This window comes from Mobula birostris, chromosome 23 (assembly GCF_030028105.1).
Source record: "Mobula birostris isolate sMobBir1 chromosome 23, sMobBir1.hap1, whole genome shotgun sequence".
In the NCBI taxonomy this organism is placed as follows: Eukaryota; Metazoa; Chordata; class Chondrichthyes; order Myliobatiformes; family Myliobatidae; genus Mobula; species Mobula birostris.
The window spans coordinates 14,405,163-14,422,382 of record NC_092392.1 but is presented as its reverse complement, the minus strand read 5'-3'; the positions used below and the strand labels follow the sequence as shown (position 1 = coordinate 14,422,382).

The following is a 17,220-nucleotide window of genomic DNA, read 5'->3' as shown; positions in this document are numbered from 1 at the left end:
ACAGCAGTGCAAAGCAATACCATAATTTGATGAAGAACAAACCATGGGCACAGTAAAATAAAAGTCTCTAAGTCCCCGAGTCGATCGACTCCTGAGTCTCCGATAGCAGGCTCCCTGCCATAAACCTCCAGGCACCATCAACTTGCCAATGCCTTGGAAGCAGCCGAGCACAGCCAACACTGAGTCCGTCCGTCCGAAAACTTCCAGCCTCCGACCAGCCACTCCGATACAGCCTCCCAAGCGCCATCCCCTACCGAGTGCCTTCGCCCTAGCCCTGGCCGCTGAAACAAGCAAAGCCGAGGATTTGGGGCCTTCTGCTCTGGAGATTCCGGTTACCACACAGTAGCAGCAGCAGTGAAGCGGGCATTTCAGAAGTTTTCCAGATGTTCCTCTGTACTCTCACGTCCGTCTCCATCAAATCAGAATTGTGCACGGTCCCCTACTTGACAGATTACAGAAATCATTCACCAGAGAGGCCGCTCGCTGTTAGGAATATGGGTAGGCCTCCAAGACTGAGATCACAGGATGCTGCAGGGATTCTCATAGCTATAGTTTTATTCTTCCTTTCAAAGCGTGCATAAAAGTTGTTGAGCTCATCTGGGAGTGAAGCATTACCGCCATTCATGATATTCAGTTTCACTTTGCATGAAATAATTGCCTACAAACCCTGCCAGAGTTGAAGTGCATCCGATTCTACCTCCAATCTCATTCCAAATTGTTCCTTTGCTATTGAGATAGCCCCCTCTAAGTCATAGCTTGTTTACTTGTACAGTCCTGGTTTGACATACTTGAATGGCACAGATCAAGCCCTCAGCAGGCTACAAGCCTCCTGATTCATCCACAGCTTTTGATTTGAGTATGTGCAGTATGTCCTCATAAGCACACACACATTCGCACAGATTTTAATGAAGTCAGTGACAGCTGTGGCATACTCATTCAGAATTCAAAGATGAATCCCTGAGTACCGTCCAGCCCACCGATTCAAAGCAGTGCTAAGCCTCCTTAGTCCATACCTTCTTGGTCCTCACTACTGCTGTTGCAATCTTCAGTCTCTACCTATACATAGAAAGTAGAAGTACAACCAGGTGATCAGACTTTCCAAAGTGTGGGCATGGTATAGCACGGTAAGTACTCATGATGGTGGTGTAATAGTGGTCCAGTATGTTGGTTCCTTTGGCTCTACAAGTGATTTGTTGGTAATAATTATTTAGAGACTTTTGGTAGGGAAGGCATTAGGATGCACTGTTTCATGCCTGTTTATTACGTTGACAGTGCACCTAGAGCCCGTTTTACATGTGTTTGAGGTGGGATGTGCACCACTACCAAGATGATCACTGAAATCTCCCATAGCAGATAAAATCTGCAGCACTTGATCATGAGAGTTCCACGTCACTCACATGTTCCAGGTAAGTGAGCAGGACTGGGACAGACTTGGTCTGGTGTTAGATTTTCATCAGCAACTCTTTAAAAACAATCAGCATTATAAACTTGTTCCAGTGCTAGATTTTTGTGATTGCACAATGCTTTAAAAATTTAAGGCCAGGCCTTTTCTTAAATTTCTACAACCAGCTTGCTGAATATTCAATTACCTTCAATTTCAGTTTGCTGTGATAGATCTTTGCTTGTTAAGTAGCATATGTTCACTCCAATGTTAAGGATGCATGATCAATATCTTCATTTTGCACTTTCTGCAGTGTTTTTCTATTTTTCAATAACTTTTGTTCATTACATACGTGAGGTTATTTCTCAGAACTGTCTGTTGTGCACAGAAACCTGCACATCATCTGGGAACCTTCCCTGTAACTTGTGAAATTTTCCATTTGTGACATTTTGACAGCACTCAAAAAAAAATTGGATTTTGGAATTTCAGATAAAGGGTACTCAACCTGTAGTAAAAAAAAACACTTGTGATTGGTAAGAATCCAATCTATATTACTGTGTTTTGAAAGGATTGTCTGCAGATTAGATACAATGGTAGAATTTTTTAAACTTCATAGATCATGGGATAGTTGCAGCTGATTGCAAAAGAATGCACGAAAAATTCACCAGACCCATTTCTAGATGGCAGATTTACCATGGGAATAGACTAAGTATGTATTCTACAGAATCCAGAAAAGAAATGGAAACAACCTCATTGCTTGCAGGGCTCAATGTGGTGACATTCTCTGTGACTGAGGATTCCATAACCAGAGGGCTTGGTGTCAAAATTAGGTATAGGTCACTTAGGACTCCGATGAAGGATCATTCATTTAGAGAATGGGGAATCGTTAGACATATTTTCCACAGAAGGCCATGAAGGCTCAGTCACACAACATTAAGTCTGATAATATTTCTCTACACTTAGGTATAGTGCAGTTAAATGAGGGCAACGAAGATGAACCGCTGTAGTTTAAATGAATGGCATAGCAGGGTCAAAGACCAGATGGCTGCATATGTCCAAATGGCTTTAAGAGGATGACAAAACAGCCAAGGTAATTGAATGTCCTTTGTTTTGCATCTGTATTGTATAACTGCAACAGTTAAAAGATAGACTGCTAAAGATTTTCTTCCCAGCTGAATCACAGAAATTACATCCATTTAGGATATTTTGGTGTAAATGGGCTATGTGATCAGAGGCTATGGTCTAGAGCACCAAATGGGGCCACAGTCCAAACTGTGGAGAGGGTGCCCAACAGTACTGAATCAGAATGCAGTATACCAGACATTAGGAATATGGGTAGCTTTGCAGCCAGAACAGCAGTCCTGAGGGCCTGCAAATTTCCTGATCCATTTAAACTTACACAGCATTGATTTAAAAATGTATTATACTTGTATATAACGTATAGGAAAAAAAGTGAAATAAAATGTGCTTCATCAAATTCCTACCCATTTACATCCTGATTACAAAGTTCCAATTAAATGCAAGATTTTGCAACTTTTATATGAAGGGTGAAATCAGAGGATAATATGCAAGAACAATAGTTCACAAGGTGCAGCTTCTAACAGGTCCTGTTCAAAATGATGCTACTGTATAAAAGGAAAATATGGATTTTTAATTTTTCTAACAACTTTTGCAGTTTTCTATTTGTGGGAATGAGTGCAAGTAAGCTCCATCTTGGGTACTAGCCTACAAAGTACCTTCAGGGAGCAGTATCTCATTAAGGCAGCATCCATTACTAAGGACCTCCAGCACCCAGGGCATGCCCTTTTCTCACTGTTACCATCAGGGAGGAGGTACAGAAGCCTGAAGGCACACACTCAGCGACTCAGGAACAGCTTCTTCCCCTCTGCCATCCAATTCCTAAATGGACATTGAATCCTTGGACACTACCTCACTTTTTAAAAAAAAATATACAGTATTTCTGTTTTTGCACATTTTTTAAAAAATCTATTCAATATACATATACTGTAACTGATTTACTTATTAATGTTATTTTTATTTTTCTCTCTTCTAGATTACATAATGCATTGAACTGCTGCTGCTTTAACAAATTTTACATCACATGCCAGTGATAATAAACCTGATTCTGAATTAGCTGCAACATCTCAAACAAAAGCAATTAGTTACTTCATCTTCACATATTCTTCTTATGAATAAGCCTTTCTCACACACACATCATTTATAAGGCCATTCACCTTATGATGGAAGAGCAGTCAAACCAACAGAGGAGGAATAGTTGCAAGCTATCTCACTCCTGTACTACCGCACCCCCCCACTATACTTTCACTAACCTCCACCACCATAATTTCACCCGTTTTACTCCCCAACCATTAACCAGTACCCTCACCATCACATGGCCACACCAAACCTTATACCATCACTAGTTCCTAAACAATATTCACAAACATCACCTGACTCATACACTGTCACCCATATCCCTCACTCCCGTTTGCCCAGCACTTATCTACACTCACTACCTTCACCCACACCCCTTCAACTCCCAACATCACCAACACCAGTCACCCAATGACCTCCCCCCAAAAATCATCCTCATCCTACCAACACCGCTGTCAGACATACGTACTCCTCACCAACTACCGTCTCACACGTACCACTTACCCCCCCGTTCTCCAGTCACTCATACTCCTAAACCCACTGCAGCTAAAGCCCTCACCTTCACCACCCACTCCTCTGAACTGTAAACCACAAACTCCCCTGCCCCGCACCCTTCGCTCCACCTTAATCACCCGCACCTCCCAATGGTCACACACAACTCTCTATATCCCTCTCCAATCCAACCACAATCACACCCCCGCCAGCCGACCTTTCTCCCTCCCATCAACCCAACTAGTACCTGATTTTCCTCGCTTTCCCCTTTCGCGCGCCAGCTTTTTCAGAGCGCCACGTGAACTTTAACCCGTCAGCGCGTTACGCATGCGCACATGCGCCTCCCCGCGTTTCAATCCGGATTTACTTCAGTCCGTCTCTCAAGGTACAGATTTCGGCGGTTTAAAACGCGTGTCGGTGATGTAAAGCTTTCTCTCACCATGCACCAAGATGGGTTCTGAGAGCTTTAATTGATGATCTGATCGCTGATTCCATGCTTTGAGTAAAATCGAGAAAATGGAAATAAAAGCAAAAAAAAAATGCTGGAAATATTCAGATGGTCCACTCGAGAAAGAGATTTTCTTGTTGATAATTAGTTGTGAGGACTGATCAAGTGTGTATCTCCATTATTCCGGCGCACTGGAAACTTTGGTGTTGCCGCACTGACTGACATCCCGGACTGCTAGCTTTTAAATAAAATCTGGCGCATTTAACCTGCTTTCCTTACGATGTTACATTGTAGAATTGTACTGTATTATAATTTTCTAGTGTACCTGGTAAGTTTCAAGAAAGCTTACGAATTAAATTTCTGAAGACGAAATTTTGCAGGTGCTGGAGGAACCCAGCGAGTCGTGTGTAACTTGGAGGGAAACCTTGGTGGTATGTTCCTGTTCTGGCTGCTCTTTGCCTTTATCATGTTAGAGGCCTTTGGTTTAAGAAATTTTGTTGGAGTAGCGTATGTGTATAACTGTAGCGCCTTTTTAGTGGCATATTCTGCTACCATCATTTTCAGGTTGTGGAGGAAATAAATGATTTGGGTGGTAGGTGGATTGCTATTAAAGTGGGCTGTTTGGCATGGTTGGTGTTGAGCTGCTTGAGTGTTTGAGTTGCAGTTATCCAAGTAAGTGGACGGTATTGTGTCTTTTCAATGATGAAAAGAATTTGGGGCATTGCCTTTAAACTTGCTTGGCTCATTTCTGACATCTCTCTCTACTTTCTTGATCTCTGGAGACAAACTGTCAACCAACAACTTTTATAAACCTACCTATTCCCATGGCTACCTTGATTATACCTCTTCCCAGCGTGCCTTCTATTCAAAAAAAAAAGGATCTTCCCTTTTCCCAGTTCCTTCGTCTCTGCCGGATCTGTTCCCAGAATGTGGTTTTCCTTTTCAGAACATCAGAGATGTCCTCCTTCAAAGAGTAGGGTTTCCCTTCCTCCTCCAATGATGCTGTTCTCACCCACATCTCTCCAATCCTGAACATCTATGCTCACCCCATCTTCCCACCTCTAAAAGTAATATTCATCTTGTCCTTCCCTACCAACCCATGAGTTTTCACTGCAACACATCAACCTCAGCAACTTCTGCTGAGAAAGCAATCCTACCACCAATCACATCTTTATCTATCCTCCCCCCCCCCCATTTTCCACAGGGAAAACTATCTCCCTTGTCCATTCTTTCCTCCCTCCTGGCACCTATCCCCGAAAAAGGTCAAAGTGCTACACCTGCCCATTCACCTCCTTCCTCACCTCCATTCAGGGCCTCAAACGGTCCTTCCAGGTGAGGCAACATTTCACCTGCAAATCTGCTGGGGTTGACTATCATGTCCGGTGCTCCTGATGCGGCCTCCTCTACATCGGTGAGACCCGCCGTAAATTAGGGGACCCTTTTCTCAAGCACCTCTGCACCATCCGCCACAAGTGGGACTTCCCGGTGGTGAAACATTTTAATTCTGATTTCCATTCCTGTTCCGACATGTTGGTCCATGGCTTCATCTTGTGCCATGATGAGGCCACTCTCAGGGTAGAGGAACAACATTTTATATTGTCTAGATAGCCTCCAACCTGATGGCATGAATATCGATTTCTCCTTTCAGTAAAAAAAAACTCCCCTTTTCTATTCCCCACTCTAGCCCCTTACCTCTTTTCAACTGCAAATATTCCATCTGGGTAGCCTCCAACCTGATAGTATGAACTTCGATTTCTGCTTCAGCTAAACAATTTCCCCCCCCCCCGACTTCTATTCCGCACTCTGACCTTTTACCTCTTCTCACCTGCCTATTCCTCCTGGGCCCTCTCCCCCTTGCCTTTCTCCTAAGGTCCATTCACCTCTCCTATCAGAATAGTTGCTCACCAGATCTTTACCTTTCTTCCCCACCTGGCTTCACCTGTCACCTTTTAGCTATCCTTCCCCTCCCTCCACCTTTTTATTCTAGTGTCTTTCCCCATCATTTCCAGTCCTGAAGAAGGGTCTCAGTTCTCTTGTTCATTTCTGTGGATGCTGTCTGACCTGCTGAGTTCCTCCAGCATTTTGTGTGTGTGTGCATGTGCATGTGTTGTACCACTGTTGTAGGACTGATGAGTAATGCATTACACAAACTCTAAAAGGCACCAGGAGTTTCTAATCAAAGAGATAATCAAATCAGGTGTGAAACGGGTCATCAGGTCATGGCAGCAACTAGACACTGTGTCTCTGACTTTGTTTTATTTGTTCATAAGTTTGCTCCTCCCCTCATGTTCTTTGAACTTATTTTTTTTACAACCAGTTGCTAAAGAGCCATAGAGTCAGAGGGCAATACAGGCCCTTCGGCCCAACAAGTCCATGTTGACTATATCCATCCAGGCCCCTCCTCTCCATGTTCCAATCCAAATGCTTCGTAAATGATACTATTGTACCTGTCTTAATCGCCTCCTCAGATGGCTTATTTCATATACTCAACCCTCCCCCCCCCACACTTAAAAAATATTTCTGCTCAATTCTCATTCAAGTCTTGACCTTCTCACCTTAAATCTATACCCCCTCAGTCTGGACTCTGTTATCCTCAAAAAAAAGAGCCACCTAATGGGGTGCAAATCAAGATTTTGTTTTTGTTTTAACTGGTCTCGTCTGTTTTCAGCTCCCAAAGTGGGTAGTAGTAACTTTGAGCACATTTGAAGACTGTAGTACACTGCTGAGCTGAATCCTACTATTGGTTATTAATCAACAGCTATTATTGTATTAATTATTTATTATTGTATTAATCAACAGCTCTTGTCACAGACCATAATTTTATGGGACAATCTGCAACCAATCAAAAATGAGTGTTAATAACGATAAGAAAAGTGGCATTGCCTTTCTAACAAAGATCACTGAAGACTCTCTTAAGTTGTGTTAGCCGTCTTCATATTTGTTGGAGTTTCTTAGATGGATTCTCTCTGCAGTCTTGATGGACTGTATGTGTTGACACTACATTTTCAACATCTCTGTCTATACCTGAACAGTAAATAAACTGGAATATTTACAATGCTGATATGTTCTGAGTGTAATTCATCTAAGAGCATAAGTAATATTAGCAGAATTAGGTAATTCGACTCCTCAAGTCTGATGCACTATTCAATAAGATAATGCCCAATCCAACTTGTCCACTTTCCTGCTCTATTCTCATAACCCTTGATGCTTGTAGTAATAAAAATATATTTTTCCTCAGCTTTGAATAATCTCAAAGACTTCAGGGTGGGAAATGGGTTTTCCACCAGGCCATGGGACTACTGAACTCCGTGCCACCACCTGGGTCTCATTGTTTATGAAATGCCAGTAGCATTATACTCTTTACCTTATGCTAATTGCCAATGTCCTGGGATATATTTTTTGAGCATTTGTTAATTTATTTGTGGTAATATTACCTTATGTGTTGTGTGTGAATTATATGTACTATGTTGTGCCCCTTGATCTGGAGGAATGTTATTTCATTTATTAGTATACCCGTGTAGAGGTTGAGGGACAATAAACTAGAAATTGAACTTGGTCCTCCACAGCTGGAGTAAGGAGTTCTTTATCACTCTCAACCTTTAGAAAGTAAAAATCAAGTCTTCCTCATGTCAATCATTCGTGGATTTCGCCTTGTGCTGAGACATGCTCATCTGTCTTTAAACTCTTCCTTAAGGGAGAACGGCCTCTCAGCATTTACCATATCACACCCAGTAAGAATCTTCAATTTCAGAAGGATTGTCTCTCATTATTCTAAACTCCAGTGACTACACACTCAATCTATTCAACCTTATCCTCCATACCTGGTGAATTTTAGTGAATTTCCTAATGGTAATATACCTTTCCGTAAACAAGAGAAAAAAAATATGTGTGTATATAATATGTATTAAATAATTAAGTTAAAATTGGTTAAAATTAGTAGTGCAAAATAACTGAAATAAAAAAGAGGTGAGATAGTGTTCATGGGTTCAATGTCCATTCAGAAATCAGATGTCAGAGGGGAAAAGGCTGTTCCTGAATTGTTGAGTGTGTGCCTTCAGAATTCAGAATTACCCTTCCAGATTACCTGCTGCACCTGTATACTACCTTTCAGTGTTTCTTATATATTTCTCTATTAAAATAATAACCTATTTTATCATTCCTGATCTTCACAAATTTCTGCAGCACCTGCTAGAGATACTATCAATGGTGGGTGGGATATGTGTGTGTATTGTGCTGAGTCTACTGCTCTCTGCGGCTTATCATGTTCCTGCACAGACTATGATGTAATCTGTCAGAGTACTTTTGACAATATATTTGTAGAGGTTTGTTAGAGAGTTTGGTGATATGCCAAACCTCCTTCACCTCCACACCTTCCTTGTGATTGCATCTATGTGCTGGGCCCAGGACAGGTCATCTGATACGTCAATGCACAGGAATTTAAAACTGCTGACTCTCCACCATCTATCTCCCAATGCAGATTGGTGCATGATTGCCCTTCTTCCCCTTCCTGCAGTCAACAAACTGCTCTTTAGATTTTCCAACGTTGAGTGAGAGGTTGCTGTTGTGGCACAGCTCAATGAAGTAACCTATCTCATTCCAGTAAGTGGCTCATTGTCGCCTGTGATTTGACCAACAACAGTGGTGTCATTGGCAAATTTGTACATGGAATTAGAGCTGCGGTTAGCCACACAGCCATGTATAGAGGGTAGAGCAGGGGGCTAAGCAGATAGCCTTGAAGTGTTTTGACGATCAGCAAGGAGATGTTAATACATATTTATTATGAGTTTTCAAGGTGGCTTTGATAACATACTTGAATTCCTTGCTGTCAGTCTGGTAACCTTTTGTCATAACAGATCTGGGAATAGAATGGCTGCTTTTGGAAGTTGGGTGTAATCCATGCAAATGACATGACATATCCATTGGAGCCAACTCATTGTAATTCAGTCTTTACTGCCAGGTATGTTGGTCCAGGCGAGATCTCTGACGTAGGTTTCCTTATCCTTCCAGGGGACTCAAACAAATTTGTGGCAATATTGCTGGTGGTAATTCTCACATGCTTTAAGGTGCTTACTGTAGTAGCTCTTGTCTCAGAAAGAGCATGGGAGAGATGGAATTAATGTTTCCTAGCAGTGTTGAAGTCTTAATCTTTAAATACTTCTCCTCCCAAATAGCTAAAAGGACTGCTAGTGCACTGAAAGCAAGAGCACTTCATTAACAAGAGAAAATCTGCCTTGCTGGAAATCAAAGCAACACACACAAAATGCTGGAGGAACTCAGCAGGCCAGGCAGTTTTTTTGGAAAAAGGTAAACAGCCGAAGTTTCAAGCCAAGAGTCCTGATGAAGGATCTTGGCCTAAAATGTCAAATGTTTAGTTGTTTCTATGGATGTTACCTGGCCTGCTGTGTTCCTCCAATATATGTGGTGCATTTCATCATCTGTCTTTGTTGAGGGGTGATCCTTAGAATACGGAAAGTAGCCCTTATCACACAGAATCTTATTTTGAATCTTCATTGTCACTGGGCAGTATTGTAATGTGAGAGCTAGTTGATAATGGACATTAAATTTGTGGACACTAAGTTTAAGTTCCTAATTTTTGCATTTAGTTTCAGGATGCATTGTAGCAATTCATCAAGATTCCTTAGCTACATCTTCCAAACCCATGACAAAAGTCAGCTGGAAGGGCAAGAGCAGAAAAAAGCATGAGAACATGAGCACTTGGAAGTTGTCCTCCAAGCTGCACTCCATCCTGACTCAGAGCTATATTGCCTTTCCTTCACCATTGCTGCTTCAACAGCTTAGAACTCCTCCTGAACAACATTGCTGGTATACCCATACCTTAGGGACTGGGATGGTTCAAGAGAGCAATAAAGTAGTGGCTCAGCCTGTGAAGCCTACATCTCTTGAATAAATTGGGAAAAAAAGAATTTGGACAGTGGTGCTAAAACTAGCATTTAATACCATTGCTAATTACCCTGGATAAAGTAGTGAGGAACTACTGATTTGAATTGCTCTAGTCCTCTTGTTAAAGGTAAGTTCTGAAATGGATGATGAAGTTGTTGCATAGGGAGTTGCATGTCAGACCCAGTGATTAAGGAGCAGCGGTATTTTTCTAAGTCAGGGTGCCATGTGACTTGGAGGGGAACTTGCAGTTGTTGATGTTCTCATGCACCTACTACCTTTGCCCTTCTTGGTCAATGACTTGAGATGTACTCAAATCACAAACAAGAGAAAATCTGCAGATGCTGGAAATCCAAGCAATACACACAAAATGCTGGAGGAACTCAGCAAGTCAGGTAGCATCTATGGAAAAAAGTACAGTCGACTTTTCAGGCCGAAATCCTTCGGGAGGACTTCAGAGGGTTCCAGCCTGAAATGTCGGCTGTACTTTTTTCCATAGATGCTGGCTGGCTTGCTGTGTTCCTCCAGCATTTTGTGTGTGTTACTTATGGGAAAATAAGTACAGTGCATTTGGTAGATGGCAAACGCGGCATCCACCATATGCTTGTGGTTGAATAAACAGAGTAATTATTTTGGAGGGTGTAGTCAGTCAAAAGGACTGCTTTCTTCAAGTTTGTCAGAGTTGTTGGAACTGCACGCATGCAGGCATGTGAAGAGAGTGCCATTGCATTTCCCATTTGTCCTTGTAGATTGTGGAAATACCTTAAGGTGTCAGGAAATGAGATAGCCAGTCTCTGCACCCATCCCCCCCCCCACCTTCAGGGTTTCTGGTCATTGACCATTTCCCACACCTCTCAGCTCCTCAGATATTGATGGTGGAGACCTTGATGATGGTAATGCCATTGAACACCAAGTGTAGGTAGTTAGAGTGGTTGGAGATGTTAATTGCCGGCTAATTCTGTAGCACAAATTGCCTATGCTAATCAGCTAATCAGTTGGCTGGTGTGTTTAATGGCATCTTTAACCTCTCTCTTTGGCAGTCTGAAGTACCCACCTGCATCAAGCAGTCTCCAGTCATAAAGAATGCAATAACCTGCTTCAATTGACTATTGTCCAGTAGCATTTACATCCACTGTGATGGTGCTTTGAGAGGTTGGTCATGAGGCATACCAACTCCTTCCTGAGGGGTGATTTGATCTGCTCCAATTTTCCTAATGTCACAACAGCTGAACAGCAGATGCCGTTTCATTGCCTCTTCACTCAGTTCTGGAACATCTGCACAGTGAAGGTGCATACATCAGAATGCTCTTCGTTGACTACAGCTCAGGATTCAACCCTATCACCCCTTGAAACTAATCAATAAGCTTCAAGACCTAAGCCTCGATAACTCTTTGTACAACTGGATCCTTGATTTCCTCACCTGTAAATATCAGTCAGTTCAGATTGGCACATCACCTCCTCCAACTTCACCATCAATACAGCTGCACCACAAGGCTGTATGCTTAACTCCCTGCTATACTTGCTTTATACTTACGACTGTGAGGCTAAGTACAGCTCCAACTCCATATTTAAGTTTGCTGATGACGCCACTGTTTGTTGATCGAATCAAAGATGGTGAGGAATCAGCATATAGGAGGGATTGAAAATCTGGCTGAGTGGTGCCATAACAACAACTTCTCACTGAACGTCAGCTAGACCAAGGAGCTGATTATTGACTGCAGGAGGAAGAACTTGTTGGATCCGTGAGCTGATCCTCTTTGGGCGAATCAAAGATAGGGTCAGTAATTTTAAATTTCTTAGCATCATCACATCAGCAGATCGGTCCTGGGACCAGCATGTAAGTGCCATTTCAAAGAAGGCACAGCAGCACCTCTACTTTCTTAGAAATGTGTGCAGATTAAACTTTGCCAAACTTTTATAGGTGCACAATGGAGAGTATCCTGACTGGTTGCGTCACAGCTTGGTTTGGAAACACCAATACACTGGAAAGGAAAAGCCTATAAAGAAGTAATGGATATATATCAGTCCATCACTGGGATCTCTCCATCTTTGAGCACATCTATAAGGAGCACTGCCACAAGAAAGCAGCATCCATCATCTCCTTCGCTAGTGAGAGAGAGCCTGTCTGAGGTGTTGGAAGTTTTGGGATGGACTGTAGTTGTTGATGGGCACTAGACCATGGTCTCTTTGGGTGCTTTGCTATTGCTAGCATGGTGGGGGGTGGTTGGTGCTTTTGCTGGAGCAAGTGGGGGGAGGGTTGATGCTTTTGCTGTTGCTTGTGCATGGGAGGAGGAGGGGGCTTTGGGGCTCTAACGTTTCTGTCATTCACTTTTGGAGTTTTTTTTTGTTTCGTGGACATGTGTGAAGAGTAAGAATTTCAGGTTGTATACTGTATGCATTCTCTAATATTAAACTGAACGAAATCGAAATTGAAGGATCCCCACCCTCACCATCCAGACCATTTTCTCTCCTCACTGCAGCGATCAGGAAGGAGGTATAGGAGCCTCAGGTCCCACAGCACCAAGTTCAGGAACAGTCATTACCTTTCAACCATCAAGCTTCTGAGCCAGCGTCATTAACTTCACTCTCCTCAATACTGAATTGATCATTGAAAGCAACCTATGGACTCACTTTCAAGGACTCTACAACTCACGTTCTCAGTATTATGTATTTTATCATTTATTATTATTTGTATTTTTTGTATTTGCATAGTATGTCTTTAGCACATTGGTTGCATGTCAGCATTTGTGTGTATTTTTTCATTGATTCTATTTTTTCTGATCTATTGTGACTGCAAGAAAATAAATCGCAAGGTAATATACAGTAAGAGATACATAATTTGATAACACATTTATGTTGAACTTATGAACTTTGCATGTCATTTGCCACTTATCAGCCCATCTGAATATTGTCTGCATCTTGCTGCAAGCAATCACAGGTTGCTTCATTACTGAAGTTCTGTGACTAGACTGATTATTTTTCAATCATCAGCAAACATTCCCCTTCTGACCCAGTGATGGAAGAAAAGTCATTGATGAAACAACTGGACATGGTTATGTCAAGAACACAGCCCTGAGGAACTCTTACAGTCATGTTCTAGGTATAGACGATTAACCTTCAGCAATTGAAACTGTCTTTGTTCAGGCAAGGTATGACTCCAACCACTGGGGTACGCAACTTTCGCTTTTACCAGGGCTCTTTGTTGCCTTGATATTTAAGGGCAGTCACTCTAATCTCACTCAATAAGAAGGTTATTTACTTTTGTCGATGTAGGAATCAAGGTGATTGATATGTTCAAGAAAGTGATCATGTCTGGAGGCAGATGGTGCTGACAAAATCTTAATAAGACCACAAGACATAGAACAAAGTTAGGCTATTCAGCCCACTGAATCTGTTCTGCATTTGATCATGGCTGATTTAATTTTCCCTCTTCACCCCATTCTCCTTCCTTCTCTCCATAGCCTTTGAAACCCTCACTAATCAAGAACCCATCAACCTTCGCTTTAAATAAGGATACACATAGGTGAGTGAATGCTGCTTACTGACACTGTTAACAAAAGATTCCATCAATTCACTCTGCTGGTGATTGAGTGTAGATTGTCTGGTGGTAATTAGCTGGATTGCATTTGTGAAAAGACATGCCATTCCTTCACATGCTTCGGTGAACAAGTTAATGATGATGTGAAGCTTGATGCTGCATGTGTGCATATGTAAGGGTGCATAGGTTAACCTGTTTCCCATTTGTCCTGTATGTTAAAGATAAGTTTGATTTGTCATATGTACATTGGAATATACAGTGAGGATTGTGCTGGGCAGCCTGCAAATCTCACATGCTTCCAGTGCCAACGTATCATGCCCAAAACTCACTAACCCTAACAATATGTCTTTGGAACACCTGGGGGAAACCCACACGATCATGGGGAGCACATACAAACTCCTCACTGACAGCGATGGGAATTGGACCCTAATCTTACTAAGCACTGTGCTAACCACTATGCGATATGAGCTCTATTCCAGTTGAAACTAAAACAGAATATGCTGGAAAATGATAGAAAGTCAGGCAGCATCTTTGAAAATAGAAACAGTCAAAAGTTTTATGTTTGTGATACTTTGACGGAACTGGAAATGAGAGAGATACAAGTAGGTTTCTGTTATAGGGAAGCTGGGAAGAATTGTATGGTATAAGGGAATGTCTGTGATAGGATTCATGGAAATGGCTTAATAGGGTCAGTTATCAGCACATTCAGTTATGAGTCCTGAATAATGAGTTGTTATTTGTAAGGTGGTGAGCTTGCCCAGTAGGCTAGATAATGTCACTCCGTGAGCTAACCATTTTGCCATTCTTCAATACTGCATAATTACATAGTTCATTTCATTGAGTTGTATCCATTTAGATCCCTTCTCTTCCAACTTGTCAAATTCTTCCTCCACATGACTTTTTAAACAAAATGGCACCACCTGAGGTTTAAAATACAATAAATGTTTGGGAGATGTGTGACAGTTTTGCTGGTATAAATAACCTTCTTATTGTTTAATAACCTTTCCAAGTGTGGCTTTACAGTATCTGCATGGACAGTTCATGCATTTCTTCAATCAATTTTCAGTTCCCTTACCCAATCTTTGCCTAATAATGTCAGTCACTCTGCATTGTGTCTGTGACTATTCTATTAGTTGACCATTATGACATGCAAAGCATTTTATTTCATTGTACCTAAGTTACTGGAGAAATCTAGAGTACTTTATGTCATAGGTAATAGATGTTATTCCTTCTGTAGGAATATCTACCCATAACAAAACCATGGCACTGCAAAGTTGTGCCTCTGTTAACATAGTTCTGTTTAAATATTATTGATATGTGATGCTTTTTCCAGTAGTTCAATAGTTCTGTTTAATATCAGAGAATGAACACAATATACAATCTGAAATTCTTGTTCTTTGCAGACATCCATGAAAACAGAAGTGTTCCCCAAAGAATGAGTGGCATTAAAACATTAGAACCTAAAAGCCCCCCACCCCACACACAAGCAGCAGCAAAGCATCGACCCTCCCTTTTCCACACTTACTTCAGCAAAAGAAAGCATCGGCACCCTCCAGCTACTAAGCAAGCAATAAGAAAGACCATGATCTGCAGTACAACGAAAACTAATAGTTCACCTGACAATTTGACATACCACAGGCTCTCCCTCTCCCTAATAAAGGGACAGAGAGGTGTCACCCTTTCACTGTGAGAGGGGAGACTAACAAACAACTCGCTGATATTCAGTGTTAAATTCAGCCGCGTCACTTATTTCTGAGTTCTCCGACGCGAGAATCAGCAACAAACTCTAACCCCACCAAGGAGAGAGAGAGTAATCTGAATACAGAGCCCCCGACAGCTGATCTGCAGTTCCCGACATTCCATTTTCTCCTGCAACACTTCCACCGGTAGCAAGGGCATAGAACCACTTGTCCCCAGGGCTGCATAGTCTTGGAACCCTGAAGGCGTGCTTGTCTACTAGGTCATGTCATTGGGGTATCAAAAGACAGCCAGTCGGTGAGCCTGGAAGTGAGTCCCATCACCGCAAAGAACTGAAGTTTGAGTGTAGCTCTAGGTGACCCATCCAGGCTCATCCTGTGCTGGACTGGGCCGTATCCATCCATAGAAACCCATCCACCTTGAAAAGGAAAAAGACAGACATTGAAGGTAGAAATTAAGCTATTTCCACAGATGAACTTGAAGAAGTCGCAGTCTAGCGCCGTCGTAGCTCTGCCCTGCAATATATATACCTGTACAAGTTTATTATTTTTAAGGAGCTGCTTTTTGCTGAGTATCTGTCAATGCATCTATAACACCAATGCACCTGAACGGAAATTCCTACAAAAATAGTGGATACGGCCCAGACCATCACAGGTAAAGCCCTCTCACCATTGAACACATCTACACTGTGCTTTCGCAGGAAATCTGCATCAATCATCAAGAACCCCACCACCCAGGTCATGCTCTTCTCTCACTGCTGCCATTAGGAAGAAGGTAAAGGAGCCTTAGGACCCAGACTACCCAGTTCAGGAACAGTTATTACCCCACAACCATCAAGTTCTTGAACTAGAGAGGATAACTTCACACAACTTCACTGAACTATTCCCACAACCTCTAGACTCACCTTCAAAGACTCTTATCTCATGTTCTCGGTATTTGTTGCTAATTTAACCATTTGTTTTTCTTTTGTATTTGCAGTTTGTTGTCTTTTGCACATTGGTTGTTTGTCCATTCTGTTGGGTGTGGTCTTTCATTGATTCTATTGTGTTTCTTGAATTTACTGTATATGCCCGCAAGGAAACAACTCTCAAGGGTTTTATATGGTGATATATGCTGTATGTACTTTGGGGATATATTTACTTTGAACCTTAAACAGGAATTTTTCCACTTTGAGCCATGTGCCACCGAATGTCTTTTCGGAATTACGTTTTGCAGTTGGCTCTTGACTGAATGCTAAAATTGTATTTTACTTGGCAATAGATGAAATTTATTGGTATTTTGTAATGCCATTTCCATCAAGGTTGTGGCAAAACATCAGATTCTCAACACCTTGGGTTGAATACGCTTGTCTTTTAAACCACAAGCATATGTTGTAAGAATTAAGTAGAACTGCAACATCTGGATAAAACCTTTAACACACAAAATATTTATTCAGTGCTTCTCCTGTTCTTTGATCACAAAATTTCCTATTTAAAATGACTATGGATTGGAGGTCTTTTAATTTACGTAGTTGAATTTCTGTACTTCAATGAATGAAACAACTATCAGTATACAATAGACTTCAGATTTATTCTCCATCAATAGTGTAGCTTGCTTACCTATTCCTACTGG

General features: G+C 41.7%; 1 protein-coding gene and 1 long non-coding RNA gene across 3 annotated transcripts in view; one reads left to right on the top strand and one right to left on the bottom strand.

Moving 5' to 3' along the window:
- Nucleotides 1–4,339, bottom strand: part of orc5 (origin recognition complex, subunit 5) — a 92,920-nt gene extending 88,581 nt beyond the window's left edge. For both annotated transcript variants that reach the window (XR_011882990.1, XM_072241861.1), the window contains exon 1: nucleotides 4,275–4,339. The gene's annotated coding sequence lies outside the window, so the exon portion shown is untranslated. The remainder of the gene's footprint in view (nucleotides 1–4,274) is intronic.
- Nucleotides 4,340–4,383: 44 nt separating this feature from the next.
- On the top strand, nucleotides 4,384–16,964 carry LOC140186903 (uncharacterized). The gene is made up of 3 exons (XR_011882959.1): nucleotides 4,384–4,412; nucleotides 7,275–7,459; nucleotides 12,854–16,964. It is a non-coding gene; the product is annotated as an uncharacterized lncRNA (long non-coding RNA).
- The last annotated feature ends 256 nt before the right edge of the window (nucleotides 16,965–17,220 follow it).